Source organism: Saimiri boliviensis, chromosome 4 (genome assembly GCF_048565385.1).
Source record: "Saimiri boliviensis isolate mSaiBol1 chromosome 4, mSaiBol1.pri, whole genome shotgun sequence".
NCBI classification, from domain to species: Eukaryota; Metazoa; Chordata; class Mammalia; order Primates; family Cebidae; genus Saimiri; species Saimiri boliviensis.
The window spans coordinates 118,645,607-118,647,328 of NC_133452.1; the positions used below are offsets into that span (position 1 = coordinate 118,645,607).

General features: G+C 39.0%; 1 pseudogene; it reads left to right on the forward strand.

Annotated features, from left to right (window-relative positions):
* The first annotated feature begins 214 nt into the window (after positions 1–214).
* Positions 215–1,082, forward strand: LOC120363207 (large ribosomal subunit protein uL23 pseudogene; annotated as a pseudogene).
* Positions 1,083–1,722: the final 640 nt, after the last annotated feature.

Below are 1,722 nucleotides of genomic sequence, written 5' to 3' on the forward strand. Positions count from 1 at the left end.
CCAAAGTTGATCTAAAAGATATTTACAAACATTTCATGCAACAACTGCAGAAAATGCATCATCCTCAGTACATGAAATAATCTCAAGAACAGACTATATGTTAGGTCTAAAAACAGTAAAAAAAAAAAAACAAAAACAAAAAACTTGAAATATTAACCATCTTCTTTTACCAAAATGGAACAAAACTAGAAATTATTAACAAGCTTTTCGCAAGATGGCACCGAAAGCGAAGAAGGAAGCTCCTGCCCCACCTAAAGCCGAAGCCAAAGCGAAGGCTTTAAAGGCCAAGAAAGCAGTGTTGAAAGGTGTCCACAGCCACAAAAAAAAGAAGATCCGCACGTCACCCATCTTCCAGCGGCCCAAGACACTGCGACTCCAGAGGCAGCCCAAATATCCTCGGAAGAGCGCCCCCAGGAGAAACAAACTGGACCACTATGCTATCGTCAAGTTTCCGCTGACCACTGAGTCTGCCATGAAGAAGATAGAAGACAACAACACACTTGTGTTCATTGTGGATGTTAAAGCCAACAAGCACCAGATCAAACAGGCTGTGAAGAAGCTCTATGACATTGATGTGGCCAAGGTCAACACCCTGATTCGGCCTGATGGAGAGAAGAAGGCATATGTTCAACTGGCTCCTGATTACGATGCTTTGGATGTTGCCAACAAAATTGGGATCATCTAAATGGAGTCCAGCTGGCTAATTCTAAATATATGTATATCTTTTCAACATATACATGCCTCTCTGTCAATTTCTGGTTGGGTGGGAGGCCATACACAGGAACTGTTGTTGTAACTTGCCCACTGCTTGGGCAAGACTCCTGTTCTGCTTATCTTTGAAACTCACCCTGCCACTGACTCCTCCATCCTTGATCACTCCAGAGATCTTTGTGACGAGCATTAGTGTCCTAGGAAAACCAGAACTCAGAGCTTGCCTCCATGGTTGAGGGTAACAAAAAGCTTTACAAGAACCCCTGTCATTCCTCGAAGAGGCTATGTGTGAAACCAGTGCCCAGAGTTTGAAGCACGTCAGCATCCATTTCAGGGGAGTGTGGGTTGGCTGGCTTTCGAGTAGCATTTTGTCGTCACACACCCATCTGCTATGTCCAACCGGTCTGTCTGCTTCCCTCACCCCTTGCCCAATAAAAGGACAAGGACAAAAAAAAAAAATTAATAACAAGAGGAATTTTGAAAACTATAAAAATACATGGAAATTAAACAATATGCCCCTGATTGCACAGTGAGTCAATGAAGAAATTAAAATTAAAATGTAAAAATTTTTTAAATGATCATAGACATACAGCATTCCTAAACCTTAAGACACAGCAAAAAACAGAAGAGGGCAGTTGATAGCTATAAGTACCTACATCAAAAAAGAAAAAGAAAACTTTAAATAAACAATCTAATGATGCATCTTAAATAACTAGAAAAGCAACAGCAAACCAAACTCCAAATTAGAAGAAAAAAGTAATAAAGATCAAAGGAGAAGAAGTAAATTTGAAATCAAGAAAACAGTGCAAAAGATCAATGAAACAAAGAGTTGTTTTTGAAAAGTTAAATAAAATTGAGAATCCTTTAGCCAGACTAAGGGAAAAAGAGAAGATCCCAATAAAGAAAATTAGAAATGAAAAAGGAGACATCATTACTAATACTGCAGAAATTCAAAGGATCATTATCGGCTAACAAGAGCAGCTATATTCCAAAAATTTGAAAATAGATGAA